The 21,829-nt window shown below is 43.6% G+C and overlaps 1 long non-coding RNA gene across 4 annotated transcripts in view; it reads right to left on the minus strand.

The window, feature by feature from the left end:
• Window positions 1-21,829, minus strand: part of LOC118002904 — a 75,845-nt gene that overhangs the window by 2,789 nt on the left and 51,227 nt on the right. For 2 of the 4 annotated variants that reach the window (XR_004677212.1, XR_004677209.1), the window contains 3 exons: window positions 16,111-16,216; window positions 14,155-14,259; window positions 9,683-13,332 (listed from right to left, as the gene is read on the minus strand). This is a non-coding gene — a long non-coding RNA (uncharacterized LOC118002904). Of the gene's footprint in view, window positions 1-9,682; window positions 13,333-14,154; window positions 14,260-16,110; window positions 16,217-21,829 lie in introns of those variants that run through there. The other 2 variants (XR_004677211.1, XR_004677210.1) reach the window with 2 other exon arrangements.

Here is a 21,829-nt window from a genome sequence, read left to right on the forward strand (position 1 = left end):
GCTGCAAAGAGCAACTCAGTCGCTGGGGCCAGCCCAGCTGGTGGGTCTGTGAATTAATGCCACTTCCAGAGCCGTTCTCCAAAAACCACAGCTTGACTAGGAGGACTCAAATGCCTGCGTCTGTCCATAAGGGCATCCCTCGAAGCTGCCAGGTTGACCAAGAGGTGCCCTGGCGGTGGAACCACACAGGTGCACCGACCTCCAGAGGAGCACAACAAGAAGGTCTCAGGAAGCGCCCGCCCCGGCCCCCCTACTCAGAGAAGTTGAGCTCCACGTGGATTCGCATCCTGACGCGCCAACACCCACTGCAGACCTGGCATGTCTAACAAACACAGCGGTCAACCCCAAGACGCTGCAATTGTTACCTCATGTTAAAACGGACCTGAAGCTGCAAGCAATTAGCACTGCATCTGTGAGGCAGGGAAAAACAACCAAGAGAACCCGGGCTTGAAAGGACTATTTTGGTCCAGATGGAAAATTGATACATTGTGTGCATGGTAAAAATCCTTTCAGATAGGTGTTTAAACCTTCAATTTTAAAATTCAGGTTTTAAGTGTTATTCTGGGAAAAGCAGCAGGATTCCTTTAACATCAGGAGATCTGTAAGTAAACTAAAAAGCCGTTGGAGTCTTCAGTAAAAGAATCCATGTAATAAATGAACTCAGGCGTTGGTGCAAATTAATCAAACTGCATCAATTACCAACTTTAATTAGTCACGGAATTTCAATACTCGAAGGGATCTTGGAAATCATCTGTTCCAAGAGTAGGAATTAGGGAAAACAAATGGTCAGGTGGAGAAAAACCTTCTGCCTGGAGAAACACACAAGGAAACAAAGAAACGCTGTCAGGAGGCAGCGTGCACAGGACTTCGCACATAGCCTGGGTTCAGAGCTCATGTCTGTTCTTGATGGCAGTAAAAACCTGGCTGAGATGTTTGACCTTAGCAAGCATTTATACCTCTGTAAACTAGGTAGGTGCAACACAAGGTTACTCTGAGGCCTAAGGGAGACAATCCACAGAAAAAGCTTAGTATGGTGCCTGGGATGCCATATGGTGCCCGGGACATCAGCCCTCAGTAAATATTAGCTCCATAGAAAAGGCAACTCTACAAACAGAATCTAAGTGTGCCAAACTAACACACTGTGTATCACTGGCCTTTCTCTTATGTGTCTAGAAAAAAAAAACAGTATGTGGTAGACCTAAGTACTCAGACGTCTGGCTATGAGAACAGGACATGGTACCCAAGGTCTTCTCAGAATTAAAAAAAAAAAAAAAAAAGATCTTCATAGGAGTGATCCACATCTCTGCTAAGAAAGAAGCCAGGGCGCCTGGGTGGCTCAGTTGGTTAAGCGACTGCCTTCAGCTCAGGTCATGATCCTGGAGTCCCCGGATCGAGTCCCACATCGGGCTCCCTGCTCGGCAGGGAGTCTGCTTCTCCCTCTGACCCTCCCGACCCTCTCCCCTCTCATGTGCTCTCTCTCTCTCATTCTCTCTCTCAAATAAATAAATAAAATTAAAAAAAAAAAAAAAAAAAAGAAGCCAGACCTGATAAGCAAGACAAGAGGATCATGGAGATGGTGACTCTCCTCTTTTATAAGGGTAAGTGAAAGCTTCTTGCAATGGTTGTTAATGCAAAGCTGTCCCAAAGTTATGTAACTCTGGGCCAGGTATTTACCTGGCCAAAAGAGGTCCACCATGAGCCTCAATGGTGTTCAATTTTAGTCTGGAGATGAACCAGTGTTATAGAGTGACTGACTGAGAAAAGTTAAAGGTTAACCAGTAAAACATAATTCTGTATTTGTGTGTCTTTATGTCTTAACGTAACATTAATTTGGCCTTATAACATTTATTAATTATGCTAGAGAAGGCAGCATAAAATCACAGGAGAATCACAGGCTGTGTGAATATAACAAATCCTGGATCTATCCATTAGTACTGGGAGATCTTGGATAAGAGATATAATCTCTTAACCCTCAGTGTTCCCATATGTAAAATGGGGATAACCACGCCCGCCTCATGTGTTGCCGTGAAGGGCCGGCACAGCGTCTGCCGCATAGTTGTACCTAATAAGTATTTGTTATGTTCATCAGCAGCTCTATTTTTTAATGGAAAAGAGGGCTATCCTTGCCTTACTCAGTTTTCCACACTGATAGGAATTCTAGCCACTTCAGGCCAAAGCCAAGGAATAGACAGCACTCTGTTCAGCAACAATGCACCTGAATTACAGACATGGTGTTTGTGAGGGTATTCGCCCTGGAGTATATAACTTCCCAAACCTGAACCTACAGGGTCAGAAAAGACAGCTGGACTTGAAGCAAGAGACAAGAGTCTTCATCCCATTTCTGCTACTAACTAGCTTTCTGTGTTTTGTTTGTTTGGTTCGGTTTTGACCTTAGGTGAGTCACTTAATACTTAACCTGTGTCTCCGGTTCCAAATTTATAAAATATGAGGGATTGTTTTTAGACTAGACAATATCCAAAGTCCCTTAGAGCTTTAGAAATGCCATGTCTCTATAGCTGGTTCATGCTGTTTATTAAAATGTGTGACTACACTCTACTCCAAAAGCCACAGGGCCCTCCTCCATGTCCTCCACCATGTTTCAACTCATGATCTGTTCCTTCAGTTAGTGGCTCCATGTAAACAGCAGCTGCACAAACAGAATCGAAGTGAACCAGGTGTCACTGCCATACTTCTGCTCATTCTGGAGATCAGCAAAAGCCAGGTGAGCTGGGAGGAAATGGATCGGCCATGAAGACAGGATTTGACTGTGAAAACGAGTTTTCTGACGAGTTAAAACAGGAAGAATGCTCTGAAGACTATTTTATACCTAAATAATGCCACATGGATTAAAAAAATAACAAAACATGCAACCTCCCCTACCTCTGCAGGTTTTCATTTCCTGGGGCTGATAATATATTTCACTTGATTCCAAACTGATCCCTCACCCTGGAAAAAATTTTGATCAGAATTCAAAATAAAATGAGGGCATGTACCAATCAGACCAACGGGGACAAGCACTTCAGTTTTATAGACTGTTCACATCTCACAAAACTAAGTAGTTGATTTATCATTGTAATTTTCCCAACACTTAGCAGCGTCTTGTACCTGGCAGCTCTTTGAAGGCAGAGATGATATTTCCATCTCTAGCACGGTGCCCTAGTGTATTTACAGATGCTGGTTTTAGTTTGCTAGGACTACCTGAACCAAGGGCCACAGAAATGTATTTGCTCACCATTGGGAGGCTAGAAGTCTAAGATCAAGGTGTCAGTGGGGTTGGTTTGTTCTGAGGCCTCTCTCCTTGGCTTGTAGAGGACGATCTCCCTCCCCTGTCTTCACAGGTCTTTCCTCTGTATGTCTCGGTCCAAACCTCCTCTTCTTTAAGGACTCTGGTCATATTCTCTTATGGCCCACCTACTAACCTCATGTTAACTTTTTCAAGACCCTATCTCCAAATAACATTCACATTCTGAGGTACTGGAGTTTAGAACTTCAACATACATATAAATTTGTGTGTGGGGTTACATAGTTCAGCTCATACAGCACTCAATAGTGTTGGGTGAGTAAATGGTGGAAGGATAGGTCAATGAACAGATGGACTGGATGAATAAACAACCCACTGGTCAACAAATACTTGGCAAATTGAGCGAACTCACATAGTCACTTGTGAAGATTGGCTTTTGCTGTAACATCATCCCAAAGTTTCTTACGTTATGTATTTTAATCCAGCCTTACAAGACGTTTTTAAAAATTACTGATCACCAAATTCTATCAAGCTGACAAAAAATAGCTATACCTAGACTTATCAATGCCATTTCCCCTGTCCTGATCATTCTCACTTGTAATGACTTCCTGGACCCAAGAGAATATCAGTATTTGCCTACAATAAATAACTATTGCATCTCCCATAAATGCCTACCTACTAAGAAACTTCACATTAGGGGAGCAGAAAGAACTAAGAAAATGGTTTTAGTCAGATCTAGTTCATGGTTCGTGCCTGGTTTTGTTTGCTTTAAACTGAACCTGGCTTGTACTTAGTTCCTAGGTTGTCTTAGCACTCGGATTCCATTCAGTGAACTAAAGAAAGGCCCCTATACAATTGTAGGGAAGACAGAAAATGCCCACCAGGGACCTCAGTGAATCTCTCCTCTGATTTCTTTGGTCACTTTGAGCGTCTATCACGTCTCTGGTGGTATAGAAATTCACAAGCCCACCCTCTCCTGCCAATGTTCCTTCTCTAGCTTTCCATCTGGCTATAGAATGAACTTGAGCATATGTAAACCTAGCAAGGTGGTTGTAGGTGTGTGTCTGGATGGAGTCAGCAAGGTCATTGTGCTCCTTGCCTTGCCCCATGCTGTCCTGAGTCATGCTGCTGGCTGCCAGCCTGCATCACAGCAGGAAGCACGGCCAGGAAGCACACCCAGCCTTAATGAATGAGCTGTCTGTAGCACAGCTAGTGTGATATCGGGGCACAGGTGTTACGGGACCAGGTAGCCTTCATTCATTCATTCCTTGCTCATCTATTCCCAACTGGAAATCTTGTTCAGCAGATCAGCCGTAACAGAAGCCTCCCTTGAAGCAAGTGTGTTGATTTTAAAAGGTTCCATTACAGATTTATACCATTTCTGTGCTTAAAAATAGTAACACAGAGATAAAGGGACAGTGTGGGCTCTAGCTGTAAAATATGTGAATTCAGTATTAAAATTTAAAGACAAATTTATCGTGGTCCTTTGTCAATGACAGTGATGAATTAACCGGGCTATGACCCTTGAGCAGACTGGCTAGTCTCAATTTAGGATAAATCCATGCAATTGTCCCTCTGTTGCCTTCCCCTGAGGCTTCCTGAGATGAGGTAGTATTCATGAGTATTTCCATACATGGCACGAGGCCTGATGCCATTTATTTTGATTACACATATAGAATGGGCCCTGCTGTCCTAGGTTCTCTCAATCTGCAGAGTTCTTTACCCATTCCCACATACTTAGATGTTTGTGTTGGGAATTAATCAAATACCTTCATGTGCTATAAAACTTCTTGTCAGGAATTTAAACCAAGTGATTTCTGACCTCTCTCCATCTGCCTCGCTTTTTAAAATGTGTTTTAACTGACCTGTTTTCGACATGCTTTATTATAAACCACTTTATATTCTTTTTGAGAGTAGGTGGCATATAAATCGTAGTTGAAGAAAAACCTTCAAAACAGCATAATATTCCCAGAGTGTGAAGAGCTCAGTGGGGAAGCAGCAAGATGGAGGGCCGGTTCCCCTCAGGCCCACCCAGCTAGGCGCACCTGTCACTCCACCATCAGGTCCTGTTCTCTGCAGGCCACGGAATGATGGAAGGACCATTCAAAGGTCTGTTCAGAGCCCTACTCTGCCAGAAGCAGAGCATCTAATTCATTCAAGCCTTGCTCTGATGACAATCTCACCTGACAGAAGGACAAGGACCTATTTTTGGCCAATGCGGGAGAACTACATGGATGATAGCGTGGAGGTGACTGGCACTTGGGAGAGAAAAGGAATCTTGTCATCATATGATTTGTAAGAGCCAAAGAAGGGAATATGAGCATTTTGTTTTCCTGAAACTATAAGCAAGCACAACTCCACAGGTCCAGAGAGAAGGAGGGGTGAGTCAGCGGACTTAAACTCAGAGGGCAGCCTATTGTGGAGGTTAAAGTGCATGCTCAGAAATCCGGACAGACCTGAGTCAGGCTCCTGACTCTGCCCTCACAGCTATGCAGACATCACTTCCCTGTGTCTCAGGTTCCCCAGTAGGATCATGAGTCATAGGACCTGCCTTCAATGTTGACTGTGAGAATTCAACAAAGTAACGTATATAAAAGCCGCTAGCACAATGCCCAAATCAAATAAACACCTGCTGTTGTTGTTGTTGTTACCACCAGATTGCAGGCCTCCTATGTGTAAGGCGCTACGCTAGATGTTCTTTGGTCCCATGGTCAGAGACTCTGGGGCCAGAAATTGACTCCAAAAATATTAGAGGCTCCACGTAGTATAATTCTGACTATCTACTCATACATAATTCCAGAAAGGAAGAAGAGAGGAAATGATCCAAAGAAATCACTGTGTCTCCAATTAGTTTATATTTTATAAGGATACTTACAAAGGCAGGAAGGAGGAATTTGCAACCAAGAGCAGATACAAAGGAATGGCATGAAATGAATAAAGTCAGGGCGGTAGGAGGCTGGGGCCTGGGACTAATGCATACACAGAACAACAACAAGAACCACTGGGGGTGTCCTCAGAACAAGGAAAAAAACAAGAGAAGGGTTGGCCTACTGCTTGGGACAGATGACGCAGTTAACTTAGAGGTGATAGAGTGCAACGGAATTACTCAACTCCTAGTTTGTTCCCATCTTCTCTATCAAGAAGAACAATCTGCAAGCCAGAAAGGAGAGCAAAAACATGGCCAAGAGGAAATTAAAGTCTGAGATACGAGGAGATAGGAAGAGAGCTCCTGGTCACTGCCGTTAAGTCTCCAGGCTCCGGTGAATTACATCTCAGAGCCATCCATTCATGCACCCAAATACTCACTGCAACAGGGACAGCAAAGTAAATAGCCCTAGTACCCTAAAAGAACATGAATTCTTGATTATGGTATCTGAAAAAAATGGCAATGAGATAATATATGAGAGTTTATGAGGCATGGTAGAACTTCCAGAAACTTGCAGAGAGACAAATGTCTCCATTTTAGTAACAGACACTTTCAGCAAAATTTTAGTAGAGATTAGACACCTCGTGTTGACCCAAGAAGGTGAATACTGGTCACACCAACCTCATCTCTCTCATGGGGTTCCCCGGACACTAACAGTGTGCCACAGGTGTTGTAGAGTTAGGAAATGATAACTACAAGGCCGCGCAATTTCTTCGTGAACCAGGTAGGGAGAAAGGCTCCATGATAGTACAGTTAGGAGAACTCAGAATGGCTCAGCTATAATCCCCAAAGAGGCCTGGAGAACAGGCTTGCATAAATCTGGAGACGAATTTTAGTGGCACTTGACACAGTCTTCAGTGCCTCTCTGTTCAGCTGGCGATCTTGACTTTCAGGACAAGGAAGTTTACTGACATCTGCTGGGAGAAAGACCAGGAGGCAGCCAGTGGGTGGAGGAGGGGTTGAGAGCCCAGCTGTGGAAGCAGGGAGGCTGTGTTTGGATCCCAGCTCCGCTCCTTACTGGTTGTGTGATGTTAAGGAAGGTACGTATACTCCCTGACTCAATTTTCCCATCTAGAAAATGGGGATAATAATTGTACCTACCTCACTTAGATGAGGTAGATTAAACTGGCATGTATAAAAGGACTTAGAAGAGTACCTGATTATAGGAGTTACCTGGCAGACTGCAATGGTGGGACCCTGCAAGATGAAAGCTGGAAAGATAAAATACTGATGATAAATTACAGAAGAATGATGAAGGCAAAGGAGAAAATGAGTCAGGGTAAGGGAGAGGAGATGGTGGAAGCAGAGGCACTCTGGGAAGGTGGTCTCTGAGGGATGGTATCTGACAAGGGACTGAAGTGAGGGGTTGAGCCACGGAGTGCTGGGAAGAGCAAAGGCCCTAAAGCAGGAAAAGGCTGGGGCCGGAAGCTAGTACGTGAGGCGGGAGCCTGGTGGGCGTGCTGCAGAGAAGGAAAATGAGGTTAGAAAGGCCTCATCATACGCAGCCCTGCCAGCCAGGAGAAGCATGGGGGTTCACTTCATATGACATGGGCAGCCATCGAAGGATTGTGAGCAGGAGAGAGTTATGATTTTAAATGGTCACTTTGGCTACTTTTTGAAGAATATGCTGAAGAGGGGTAAGAATGGAATTAGGGAAATCAATTTGGGGGGACAGTAGTCAAATAGTTTTGTGGCATTTCTTAAAAAGATTTTATTCATTTATTTTGCGAGAGAGAGAGAGTAGGAGCGGGAGGAGGGGTAGAGGGAGAGAGAGAGAGAGACTCTCCAGCAGACTCCATGCTGAGCATGGAGCCCCACGTGGGGTTCAATCTCTTGACCCTGAGATCATGACCTGAGCCGAAATCAAGAGTCGGACGCTCAACCGACTAAGCCACACATGCAGCCCAGTTTTGTGGTATTTTAAGAAAGAGATGATGGTGTCTTAGGCTGGGAGAAAATGGTAAAAGGTGGCAGACTCAGAATATATTTTGAACAGTGTGATCCTGATTTTATAAAAAAGAAATACACCCACACGTATACTGGAAAGATACATATGCAGATATTAATAGTGATTATCTCTAGATCACGTTATTCGCGGTGACTTTAATTCCCTTCTTTGTGATTTCTTCTGCATTTTTCAAAGCTTCCCCAACAGACACGTGGTGTTTAAGAAATCGGGGGAGGGGGAGAAGAACATTTTTGGAAAAGAAATCAATTATCCAAGGACAAGCCAAGTGAGGTGAGGATCAGTACAAGCCTAAGACATGTCGAGGATTTGACTAGCAGCAATTTCAATACCTATTGACAGAGTAAATGACTGCAGGTAATAGGACTTAATTTTCATAGGTACCCCCCTCCCTGTGGAAGGTGACTGTCCTTTTCCACGCCGCTTCATTCCAGCCCACCTGGTTTATCATGTGCAGCCCCGAGTACCACAGTCTAGGATCTAAATGAATTAGAGGAGAATACTCTGGATAGGGAGGGGACTTCAAACCATACACTGTAACAAGAGGAGTAGTTACCACCCACTGAGCACCCACTCTGTGTCAGGCACTTTCAAAATGTGAAAGAGTTAAACTAGGAGATGATTTGAATGGAAGGAAAAGGGGGACAAATGAACATATTTTTGAGCCCTAGTGGAGCTACTGCATTAAGCACTTTATCATACTTCATCGCATCTAATCCTTACCATGATCTTCTGAGATAAGTATTATCCCTGATTTAGAGAGCTGAATTGAATTCATGAAAGAATTAAACCCATGAAACTGAATTAGGGAAACAGCACTGCATCACTGGGCTCTGGACCCAGACAGCTGGAGTTCAAGTCCTGACAGCTATACATGCCCTTGGCCATGCTGCTAAGCCTTCCTAAGCTTCAGTTCCCTCAGCTACAAAAGGAGGCTAATCTCTTGGGGTTGCTTGAAGATTAAATTAGTTAATACATTAGAGCACGTAGCACAGTGCCTGGCATATAGTAAGCTCAATAAGCATCAGCTATTACTGTTGAGAAAACATACCTAAGGTCACCCTGTAATTTGGGGAACCAGTAGAGAAGAAAATAATCTGAGAGGCCTGGGTAATTGCTTTCTAGTGGTGATGGTCTGTCATAGGGAAGAAGAGGGGCTTATACTGACTTCAGGAAGTAGAACCAGATTCAGGGAATGTAAGTGTAACAGGGCATTGGGTAGAATGCAACCTGAAATTAGTTAGCTACGCAATGCCAGTGACTTTTCTGCCAAGCAGATACCTATCTCTCTCCTTCAGGGAAAAGTCATTAAGTGGTTCTTATGATGCTATAAGAGGCCATGCCCCACAGGTCTAGAGAGAGAACCTAGTAAAGCTTCTTATAGCTTGACAAAGGCTGCATGTCTAATACCCTTTGTTTTTGGGGGTTTTTTTTAAGATTTTATTTGACAGAGAGAGACACAGCGAAAGAAGGAACACAAGCAGAGGGAGTGGGGGAGGGAGAAGCAGGCTTCCCGCCGAGCAGGGAGCCCGATACAGGGCTCGATCCCAGGACCCTGGAATCACGACCTGAGCCGAAGGCAGACGCTTAACGACTGAGCCACCCAGGCGCCCCTCTAATACCCTTTGTTATGCAGAGCTGGTCTCTGATGAGAGGTGGGAAAGCACATGGAGTTCAAGAGTCTCCCTGATGGGTTACGACAGACCCCATAAGAAGCATTCTGGGAGAAAGGGACCCCAAACTCACCATGAGGAAAGGGGCAGGTCTTGGTTACCAGCAGAGAGGCAGGGTAATCCTTGTGGGAGTTGGAGGAGGCTGGTTCGAACACAGGCCATGGCTGAGACTGGAAACCTTCTCGATGTGGGTGTGATTGGAGTACCATGACTGAGCACTATAAACTAAGAGAGCTGTCATCTTGGAGCCCAAGCACATGCACTATGTGGAGGCTCTAGGGCAACAAGGGAATCCCTGCAGCAGTGGGGGAAAATACTCTCTGGAGCCAGTTTACAACAACACTGCAGATCACTCACACCCAAGACTGACCCTTTGGAATGAATTAAGACCAGGGTGTTCTTGGTGTTCTTGGATGTTCAGAAGAGGTGGGAGGTGGTTGGGGCCTTAAGAAAGAAGTTTTGGAATCCCTACTAATGTGAGCAGGAAGGTGTTCTGGCAACTGACTGGGGGGAAAAGGATATTCCTATTCTTTGTAGCGCCCCCTCCCCCAAACTGGTGAAGTATGTTAAATCAGTCATATCCAAGTCGTAAATAAGATTTGATTAAACTCAACATTTAGGACTTTCTAAAAATCAGGATCAATAATAACAGCTCCTATTGATTTGATGCTCATTATATGCCAAACTCTTTACATGTTTTAACTCATTAATCCTCACAAAACCCTCTGAGATGGAGATGATTTTCACCACCATTTTACAGGAAACTGAGGCTGGGAGAAGCTAAAATACCTTGTTCAAGGTCACACGGTAGACACTGATGGAACAAGAATTAGCTGATGGGGTGCCTGATTGCAGAGCCGATCCTTTTCACCAATGCTTCAATCTACCCCCTGTAAAGATGGAAAGGGAGATGCAAGGCCATGTGGCTATGCCGTTGATGGGATGAGAATAGATGAGTGGGCTACAACAGCCATAAAGTCTTTCCTATGCTGCCACACCGAGATTTTATGCTTCCTTGCAACCTTAAGAATCTGTGGGCTTCATTTATCTCTACAGAATTGCTATAAAAATGAGTTGTTTGTTACAAATGGAAAATAAGCACAGGAACTATGGCTAAGGAATATAAAGATAAACCACATATCGAGACACATTCTAAGTCTGTAGGTCAAATTTCATGACAACGACCTTCAGAGGAGTAGTATTTGTCCATTCAGCAAATATCTATTCCACGTCTTCTGTGCGCTGGGTATATCTCAGGGAGCTGAACAGACGAAGATCCCTACCTTCGTGGATTTTACAGTCTTGTGAGGGGAGGGAAAATAAACAGCAAACCTAATAGCTGAGTAAATTAGATGGTATATTAGAAGGCTTTAAGTACTCGATCACAGTTGCAGCTTTAAATTAGGCTGGCAGGGGAGACCTCTTTGAGAAAGTGACACTGAAGTGAAGGCTAAAAGGAAGAGAGTCAGTCATGTCGGTATCTGAAGGGAAAACACTGGAGGCAGAGGATACACCCAATGCAGAGGCTGGGACAAGAGCCTACCTGAGTGGAGGAGATGCAAGGCGGCCGGTGTGACTGGGGCAGGGTTAGGCGAGGAGTAGGAGGTTAAGGTCCAAACAGTGAGGGAAGGGTGGCAGGTCTGCCAAGCTTTTATAGCAAGTAAGATGAGGAACTGTCATGGGGTTTCAAGTAGAGGAGTGACAGGATCTAACTTGCACTGAATATATTAAAATGCACTGTATTTTATACTGTTTTGACTTGAACATATTCTTTATCATGGAGCTCGATGCTCGGGAGGAGGCATCAGCGTGAGGTATAGAGAACCCCACTGATCTTGTGACTGGACTGGAAGGGGAGGGAGTCGGTGCATTTGAGTAAAAATACTTTTGTCATTTAGTTCAAAGAGCCGCTGGGAGGAATAACTAATAACAATAGTTGTAAAGGTCACTGCAAATAGGAAGGGCTATCAAATGCTAACTACTACTTAAAAATAAAAAGCCTTGGTCCTGGAGTCAAGACCTGGTCCTGGAGTCAAGACCTCTAGCAGCCACGGCCAGCGCAGCCCTTAAAGGACTTCTCCCTTAAACTGTGCCATCTGACGGCCGGGTCTCCCATGTACAGCTCTGATGGAAGGAATGGAGCCGTTTACTCTGTGTACTCAGCAACAGAACACAGGGGTGGATGAACATTTGTTGCAAAAAGAAAATTCTTAAGCAGTGCTTACAAGGCTCCCTGAAAAGCCTCGAGTGTTTAAATGAGTGACATGGGGATAGATGTAAAAAGCTCTTGCAGTGAGTTGTTTACACCAATCCACCGGGTCATGGAAATTTTGCTCGAGATCTGTTTGTGTGGGAACCGCACCGGAATACTAGCTTGCTGGAGCCAGCTTTGAAACCGACACAATGAATAGCTATTGTTCTGACACCGTATCCGGCGGCTCGTGTCTACACACACTGAAGACGACCTTCCTCTTCAGAAATAACTTCCAGCCATTATATGGCTTTTTACATTGTTACCGGTGTACCCGATGTTCTAGATGACCGGGGAAGAGGGAAATTGCATAAGGACATTTCAGATTCTCTCCTAAAAGGATTCCCCAACTTCTCTATTTTGTTCAGTCAGGTCACCCAGTTTACTGCATTCCCAGCGTGATGAGAAATGGTGGAAGACACACAAAGTAAGGGGTGGAGAAGGGAAGTAAATTATTAAACACCTAGGAAGGACCAGGCTCTGTTAGGAGATCATTTTATTTCACCATCACAACCCCGTGAAAATAAATACTACCCCCTTTTTTGCAGATGAGGCAACTAAGGCTTAGAGAGATTAAGTAACTTACTTAAATTATTTAACAAGCCTTAGAGCTGGGGTTTGAACCTAATTCTACTGACTACAAATCCTCATGTTCGCCGGCCGCATGGATTTGCCCTCAAGAAGACTGTCATCTAGTGGGCGAGGCAAGACTTAAACACGGAAACCAATAGGAGACAAATACCAGCCGTGCATAATCAGATGCTTAATTCACATGATCGAGCCTCCTGAATTCAGTTCTATACATACGTACAGATACCCACAAAGAGCAAGGCCCTAAGCAAAATACAGGCAGGGACAGTAAAGGAAGCATGATTTTTCTATCAATGACATCTACGCCTCAGATAATCTGAGAGTCTCTGAGAATTCTGAGAATTATCCGAGAATCTCAGATTATCAGAGAAGATAAGCATGAGGTTGTAGGACCAAGGGAGCATTGCCCACCTTTTGATGTGCCTGGGCCCACTCATGTCTTTTCCCTAAAGTTCCAGAGTCTGCAGGATAACAGACTTGGGGTGGGAGGTGTGGGAGGAAAAGCAGTAGGTCCCAAGACACTGAAGACAATGTGAATTAGGGGTCACAGAGAGAGCTAATAGCACCCATGGATCATTATGACCATAAGCCTAAAAGGTGAATGATTACCTGCTAATGTTTCAGGAAATGTTTAGCTTCTAGGATGTCTGCCCAGTTTCTTCCCATCCACTGGTATCCATGGTCCTGTGGGAACAGCAGTTGTGCTTGTTATTAAGCTATAATAAACAGCTCCAAACTCGCCCCTCTTTGCTCCGCCTGGCAGTTGGGGGCCAGGGCTCTGTGCTGCTCTTAGGCTGTGCCAGGGAGGCGTGCTGAATGGAGCCCACAAGGCCGCAGAGGGAAGAAGGGGCCTGCTCTCTGCTGAGTGCTTGCTGTTTGCTTCCTATTTATCAGCAGCTCCCCAGTCTCAGGGCTTCACCTGGGGAGGCCCGTCATTCTGGTAGCAGCAGGTGATTCTAGTTGGCAGGTTTTCCAATACTCACAGAACCAGCCTCGTGATACGTGACCACCCCCCCCCCAAATCTTCTACATTTTAAAAATGCTGACCTCTTCCGCTGCTCCTCTAGCCTAGGGGCTGGCAGCTGCTTCCCTCAGTTACCACCATCATGACACCTTAATGTACCCTCTGGCTTTTCTTCAACGCCTAGTTAAGAGTTCTGGGTATTACATTCTCCCTATTAAACTAACCGATCCGATTTCTGACTCCTGACAGGACTCTGACTGATATACAATTATTTTCACTGTTAACTGAAATTAAAGCATATTAGAAAGCTATTTCATATATGCCACAGTCCAATACACATTTAGTTCATCCCTCGTACCCACATGAGGCTGCTAATCTGACCATGTCCCTGCCCGGTTGGAGGTCACGCAATAGCTCCCCACTGCTCACTGCATAAAATCCAAGCTCCTAGCACCAGGCCCTCCACAAGTCTCTACTCCCCCTCCAGACACATCCCTACCATGCCTGTTCAAACCCACCATGCTGTTTTTCACATCCCATACCTTTGCCTAGGTTTTCCTCTGCTTAGAATTTGTCCTTTAAAGTGCAGCTCAGATGTCACCTCTTCCCTGTTTCTACCTCTCCCTCTAGCTGCTGAAGAGTCCCTTCTGAAATACAAATCAAAACCTCAATGAGATATCACCTCACATGGATCAGAATGTCTAAAATTAACAAGTCAGGAAATGACAGATGTTGGTGAGGATGCAGAGAAAGGTGAACCCTCTTACACTGTTGGTGGGAATGCAAGCTGGTGCAGCCACTCTGGAAAACAGTATGGAGGTTCCTCAAAAAGTTAAAAATAGAACTACCCTAGGACCCAGCAATTGCACTACTAGGTATTTATCCAAAGGATACAAAAATGCTGATTCAAAGGGGCACCTGCACCCCAATGTTTATAGCAGCAATGTCCACAATAGCCAAACTATGGAAAGAGCCCAGATGTCCATCGGCAGATGAATGGATAAAGAAGGTGTGGTACATATGCACAATGGAATATTACTCAGCCATCAAAAATAATGAAACGTTGGGGCGCTTGGGTGGCTCAGTTGGTTAAGTGTCTGCCTTTGGCTCAGGTCATGATCCCGGGTTCCTGGGATGGAGTCCCTCATTGGGCTCCCTCCCTGCTCAGCGGGGAGTCTGCTTCTCCCTCTCTTCTCCCCCTGCTTTGTGCTCACTCTCTCTCTCTCTGTCAAATAAATAAATACAATTAAAAAAAAATAGTAATAATGAAATCTTGCCATTTGCAATGATGTGGACAGAACTAGAGGGTATTGTGCTAAGCAAAATAAGTTGGTCAGAGAAAGACAAATACCGTATGATTTTACTCATATGTGGAATTTAAGAAACAAAACAGATGAACATAGGGGAAGGGAAGGAAAAATAAAATAAGATAAAAACAGAGAGGGAGGCAAACCGTAAGAGACTCTTAACTATAGGGAACAAACTGAGGGTTGCTGGAGGGGAGGTGGGTGGGGGATGGGCATTAAGGAGGGCACATGATGTAATGAGCACTGGGTGTTATATACAACTGATGGATCACTAAATTCTACCCCTGAAATTAATAATACACTATATGTTAACTAAATTGAATTTAAATTAAAAAATTAAATTAAAATAAATAAATAAAAAATACTCCCTACTGTGCTTCTTAGTCTTAATGTACTCTTCTATTAGGCCATGAGCTTCTGAAGGCCAAGGAAGACATCATTTTCTATCATTATGTCAGTACCTGGAACAGTACTGGGCACTCAGTAGACCCTTAACAAATATTTGAACTTGAAATTCCCTGTTATGTTTTCATTATCCAAGTTTCTTGCTACCTACTTGAGGCATATAATTACAAAAACAAAACAAAACAAAAAAACACCAAACCCTCAATACTCAAAGAACTTTAAAATTCATTCCTTTCTCTTCTGTTTGGATGGAATCCTCATCCAGATACAAAGCTGTTTGTATATTTTTGTATTAGATAATATCCGTAAAGAGGTAACAACATTATAATTTCCTTAGTTCAGTGCCAAGGAAGGCTGACATCATCATGAGCTCAAGAGCTGCAGTTAACAAAGGAGTAAAAATGGCCATTCAGGACTTTGGCTAAAAGGAAAGTGGTTCCTCTGACCAGGGCAAGCCAGCACTGTGCTAAGTAATGCTCACAAAAGTCTACTAAAGTCAAATACGTGCAAGAGGTTAAGCGATTTGCCTAACTGAAATCCAGGACTCAGCTCTCCCATGATACCAAACATGGGATGAAGATTGTTACTGCTGGGACGAACTGCTCCAGGCATCCCAGGGTGGCCAGGGGTCCCTCATGGATTTGGCGGTGGAAACACTTCCAAGTTGACCATATCATCAGGGCACAGGATTTTTGCTGTCCCACACCTTGGAAACCATTTCCATCACTGTTGGATAACTATGCATGTACTTTACCACCTTGATGGTTCCTTAAAGTCTGAAAGTACCAAGTGAGGGGCAATAGAAAGCTGTGGGACCCTGGAGGCAAACAGTAGGCAGCATAAATCCAACTCTGATCAAGGCCATTGTGTGCTCAACATTTTGGAGATGGAGCTGGAAAGAAACAAAGGAAAAAAAAAGGCACAGTTCCTCTTTGTTCTATAATCTATCTTTTGATCCTTTAATATGTAGATAATAAGCATCTATTCTTGCATGGAGAAGGAACATGAGTCAGTTTGGTCAGAGATAACTGTACCTCTCTAAGACAGTGTGTTTCACTCACAGAGTTGCTAAGAGAGTTGTATTTTCACACCTGTAGACATCACAAGGATTCAACTGAATCTTACTGAGAATAATTGATTACACTGCCCTACCTCAGGAGTAATTACATCTGTTTGAGTTTCTGTCACTTTATTTTCAGGAATCTCTGCTGAACAATCGCATACCTATTTGTTTTGTTTTGTTTTGTTTTGTTTAATGATTCTAATATTGACATTTTGTGTAAACCTGATTGTGAAAAATCCATTTGAGAAGTGTGGCTTGGTATGGTACTGAGCATAACCTGGAGAATGAAGTTAGTTAACAGAACAAAAAGTTACATTTCCTAATCTAAAGTAATAAATTCAAAGAAACAAGCTAAATCTCTCATATTTTTCCCTTGTGAAGAACACTTCATGTGGGATATGACCTATTTTGAAAAATTCCATAGAAGGACAACAGTTAGATAGTTGGCTGGGTGACTTCCTTTCACCCCTCCCGTCAGGTTCTCTCCCCTCTCCACTCTGAGACCTGCCCCGGGAGGCACAACCCATAGACCATATCCATGGCCTCTTGGGCCTCTTGGCTTCCCACTGGGTTCTGCCAATGGGGAGCTCATAGGAGATGGGCCCTCTGAGAGTTGTTCGTGGTAATCAGAATCTCTGCCTCAGGACTGCTTCGGGTTGACTTAATGCTTAACCTAAGGTCACTTGCCTCAAGGCAGCCTTCTCTATATTACTGCCACACCTCTTCCCTTTACCTGAACCCAGGGTGAGGGTGGTTGTACTGCTTCTAGCCCTGGGTTATTGTGGAACCCCTGGGGTTCCCTCCCCAGCTACCACCCCACCCTCATCTTGGTAAAGTTCCTTATAAGTTGATTTTCAACAGATTATCTTCATTTGGGTATGCCATCTCTTTCCTGCTAGGATCCTGACTGGATAATGTTATACTGCTCAATATGGAGGGGTAGAAACATTCCAGTCTTTTTTTTTTTTTTAAGATTTTATTTATTTATTTGAGAGAGAGAGCAGGAGGAGGAGGGGAAGAGCAGAGTAAGAGGGAAAAGCAGACTCCCCACTGAGCAGGGAGCCCGATACGGGACTTGATCCCAGGACCCTGAGATCATGACCTGAGCTGAAGGCAGAAGCCCAACCGACTGAGCCAACCAGGTGCCCAAAACATTCCAGTCTTTTATGGCCAGTCTGCTTTCCAGAGAGTTAGGTAATATGCAGATACTATTCAAAATATTCAACATACTGCCCCAGCAGGGTCCTGGAGACCTTGCTGAACCAGGCATTATCCCTTAAGTTGCTAGATTATAGAAAGGCCTACAGAGTACCCAAGGAGGAGCTGAGGCAGCCAGAGCCAATAGCACTTGGGAGTGTCAGGATAGAGGCTATCGACCAACCAGCGGAACGGGTTAGTGTTTTAACAGCTGGTGCATTCCAGTTAAATGTTAGCCCAGGTAATATGCCTATATTTTCAACTTTAGGTTAGCAAATTTCAACCACAAAGTTCATTTTTATGTTTATTTAACAGACTCTGAAGGGAGAAATGCAGACAAAAAATGAACAGAGAACAGATGTTGCCTTGTACGTATAATGAATGAGCAACAAATTTTGCATTCCCCCACCCTAAGTGAACCAAGAAAAGAACCAATTTTAAGCCTCTGGCAGAATGGGCAGCAAATCGACAAGCTCAACATATGAACCAAATTTCAAAGGTTGCCCAGTGCTACCAGGGATTTTTAGAACTGTAACATTTGCATCAAAGATTGCATCTGTGCTAACCATTTTGCATCTCTTATGACAGTCCTTTTAATCCTGGACTGTGGGGTACCTGGGTGGCTCAGTCGTTAAGCGTCTGCCTTTGGCTCAAGTCATGATCCTGGGGTCCTGGGATCAAGCCCCGCATCGGGCTCCCTGCTCCGCTGGAAGCCTGCTTCTCACTCTCCCACTCCCCCTGCTTGTGTTCCTGCTCTCACTATGTCTCTCTCTGTCAAATAAATAAATAAAATCTTAAAAAAAAAAAAAAATCCTGGACTGTGGTTTCTGAATTTGTTTGAGCCTATAAAATAAAGCAGGGTTTGATCCTTGGCCACATACAAGAAGTTTCTTGATTCTTTTTAGAGCTGATCCTGTGTAATATAATAGGTTATTCCTCCTCTGAAACATACTTATATCACATATTTTTATATTTCCTTCTGCTGCTTCTATGGTGACACCATTTACATATCTCCAGTGATTAGTCATGAAAATGGACCATATGTTGTAACACATACTATCTGGGTTTTCAATCCTGTTAGTTTAAGCTGTGGACAATTACATAAATTCCTTTCTTATTTACTGTGTTGCAAATGCTGAATAACTAAGCTATCTCGCTAATGTAGCATCAGGTTAAAGAAAATGAGACACCTAATGATTTTGCCAGAATTTAAAAGGGAATCTTTAGCTACAGATCAATGGTTGGATCTGAAAGAATACCCATCTCAGGAGATAGCATTTCAAATACCATTATTTTTCCTTTGCCCCATTAACAACTGGCAGTAACAGCAGAGAACATAACAGAATTAGGGAGAAATCCATGACATGGAATGTGTGCATACATGTATAAGAGGCCAAAAGATATAGGGCAGATTAAGCTACAGAAGAAAATATTCTGGTGATCATTAACTGTACAGTGCTGGAGGCTAGCCCTGTATTTAGCATGCATGTTGGTATAACTGATATCTATTACAAAATGCATAAATTATACTTCTGTTTAGTCTTCAGTACACAAGGCTAAGTGATCAAGGAAAGTATCCTATCTAGATACAAAGAAAGGTTCTCTGAAGTTTATTGGTTGAGTTTGTGTCCTTATGTGATAGGAGGTTTATAAAATCAAACACTTCTCCTTATTAAAGAAAAATACTATGCCATAAGCCTTCAATCAAACAACCATCTCAGGAAAAAGAAAGATAAAAAGAAATACAATTAAGTTATTGTGCTAACCATTCTTCTCTGAAGATATTAGTCGGGGCTTCAGGAATTAACTAGAGTAATATTAATACAACAGAATTATTAAACTACATCTAGTATTTTTACATCTGATAAACGATTCCCAGTAAAGATAGGTTATTTGGTTCAGTTAAGTGAGCAAACAAATTCTTTCACTGTTTCTAAGTAGCGTAGACTGTGTCAGGATTCCCTGTGAACCAAGGCAGTTCTGGGGTCATTGTTTGTCTTGCCTGCCAACGTGTTCCACGACCCACCCCACAAAAGATCCCAAGGTGTGGAAACAATAAGTAATCTTCTTGGTTTCTAGTGGAAAGTTAGTTGATCCGGGAATAAAATGTACCATTATCCAATCTCCAATATCCAAGTAAGAAAACCCAATCAAATGGCAGTGAAACTAGAACCTAAAAGAGGAGGCCGTAAAGCCTTCATATCTAAAGCTGCTGACTACCCACAGAGATGACTGCAGAATCCCCCACAATCCAAGACCTCAGTCCAGTGAATTTACTTTACTACTAAGAAGCAGAAGCTATACATTTGCCTCTAAATGTGCTGCTGTAGCAAATCTGTGACCAGAAAACACCAGCAACATCACTTCAGTGACAGCGTCAGCTCCCCCATCTGACACCCCTTCAGTTCCCGGGCACCTTTCTAGAATGGCCTTAGTCAGAAACAGACAGCAACCATTTCGATCATGTAAAAGTAGCAAACCAATTTACTTTCAACTAAAAAGAAAAATACTGTTGATACGGCAGTCTCGGAAATCCAGATACTGAGCCATCTGGAATCTCAGTGGGGACTTGTTCATTACAAAAGATCATGGAGGCACAGAAGACAAAGGGACCTGCAAGGTTTTCTAGTGGGAGGGCCAGCCCCACAATGAGATCACTTATGTGCCATTCGTGGCAGATAATTCTGCTGGCAGAGAGGTTTTACAAGGAAGTCCACAACTGCTGAGGTCAAATTAACAGTTGTTCAAGTGGATCAAAAACTTCATCTCTGTAACACTTCCTTTGATTCGGACTTTTTGTCTTTCCGAGGAAGCAGAGGAAGTCCAACTCTCTTCCCCCTTACAGCTCTGCATGAAGTTGATGACTACAATGATGTCTTCGTTAAGCCTTAGCTCCTCATCCAGATGGACAAATGCTATTGACTGCCTCCACTGGGCTAAACATAAGGGATTAAAACATGAGCCAGATGCAGTACCACACATGTATATAATTAAACTTAATTTATTAGGATGACTGCTATACCCACACTATAAAGTACCTTAGAAACCGCCTTCTAAAGAATTTTTTTTTCTTTTCCCCACAGCCATGTAAGCTTTTTGTCAACACAGTCTTATATGAAACACAATACTTGAATCAGACTGAGCAGGGTAGCTCTGCCTGAAGTGAAATGAGGGATCAGAGCCTCATCTGCGTGGCCTCCCTCTCTGCCCTTCAGAGGCTCTAGAAACAGCCCCGTGAAGGCTCTGGGCCCTGGGCAACACAGCATAAACACCATTGCTCTAGAACTGCAGAGAAGCTTTCTTGAAAAGGAGACTGCACAGAGAGAGGAAGACTCTGAATGCTGTGCTAAGGAATTTGTACTTTTCCTAAATGAAAAAGCCATTGGAAGCTTTTAGGCTTTTAGCTTTTAGGGGAGTGATATGAGATTAATGCTTTAGAAAGTTATGTGGTGGTGATATGGAGTTTATACCACAGGATGGAAAAAGGGATAGAAATTAATAATGAGGTGGTTGTACTAGATGGTGAGATGATGAGAGCTCTTTGGAAGGGTATTTTGAAGATAGAATTAATAGAAGCTGCCCGTTGGTGGATTAAAGGAGAATTCCAAGGTCATGCTAAAATTTCTTGTTTATTCATTCAATTGACATTTACTGAAAAACTACTATGTGCGAGGCGCACTTCAAGATGAGAGATGAACAAAAATAGGTTTGTCTTCAAGAAGGTGACAGGCTGTTCAGATAAGACAGAGATATAATTAAGCAATTAAGGAGAACATGAATGGAAGGTATTACAGCAAACTGTGCACATGATGGCACGAGAGCACAGAGTGAAAGGCAGATACGTGTACTGGGCTCCCTCTGCTCTAGTCCACCCTCCTTCTAGCCTGTCTCTCTGCACACTAGGGACGGGAAAACTAAAGACTACATTTCCCCGTTTCTTTGCAGCTCAATTTCCCCACATGTACTTACCTTCTGGAAAGACTTAGAATGTGGGTGTAAGTACCCCAAGAAGGAGGCCACCTGTTACGGCTGCTACTCTTCATACTGATAGGCAGCTGTGGCAGGTTTTGATTTTTCACTGGCAGTGGTAACAATGTCTAGTTCCCAGCTTCCTGGGTACCATGCTGACCTGGATCACAGCGGAGGCAGCTAAGAACTGTGGTGGCACCTTCCTTATCATCTGGTGTTCTGATCATGACAGACGCACTGATCTCTCGGTGGGCCACTTGTGCAGAGTTAGTCTGG

The sequence above is a fragment of the Mirounga leonina genome, unplaced genomic scaffold (assembly GCF_011800145.1).
Source record: "Mirounga leonina isolate KUSES-001 unplaced genomic scaffold, KU_Mleo_1.0 Mir_85, whole genome shotgun sequence".
Classification (NCBI taxonomy): Eukaryota; Metazoa; Chordata; class Mammalia; order Carnivora; family Phocidae; genus Mirounga; species Mirounga leonina.